Here is a 309-nt window from a genome sequence, read left to right as displayed (position 1 = left end):
GTGCTTGCAGTGGGGTGGGTGTGAGTGGAAAACTCTCTTTTAACTTTTTTACTTATTTAAATTACTGTTAGTATAAGTAGGCACATCTGGCTAACAGCACCTGTACGAGATAGTACAGGTATCCATTTTCCCCAGTCCCATGTGTGGACAAAGCCAGTTTTGTTGTGGTGCACTTGTCTTACTGGTTTTCTGAATGCTGTGATGAGTGCTCTGAGCTTACCGCTAAACCTACCGCTAAACCTTCCATGAGATCATAGCTGGCACACACCGAGTAACTGTTACGTACAATGTGCTTTGTAAGCCCTTTAC

At 43.7% G+C, this 309-nt stretch overlaps 1 protein-coding gene across 3 annotated transcripts in view; it reads left to right on the top strand.

Annotated features, from left to right (window-relative positions):
• Window positions 1–309, top strand: part of SPOCK1 (SPARC (osteonectin), cwcv and kazal like domains proteoglycan 1) — a 500,255-nt gene that overhangs the window by 482,799 nt on the left and 17,147 nt on the right. The window lies entirely within an intron of this gene.

The sequence above is a fragment of the Ailuropoda melanoleuca genome, chromosome 3, assembly GCF_002007445.2.
Source record: "Ailuropoda melanoleuca isolate Jingjing chromosome 3, ASM200744v2, whole genome shotgun sequence".
NCBI lineage: Eukaryota > Metazoa > Chordata > Mammalia > Carnivora > Ursidae > Ailuropoda > Ailuropoda melanoleuca.
The sequence above is the reverse complement of the archived record's forward strand: the minus strand, read 5'-3'. Positions and strand labels throughout refer to the sequence as shown.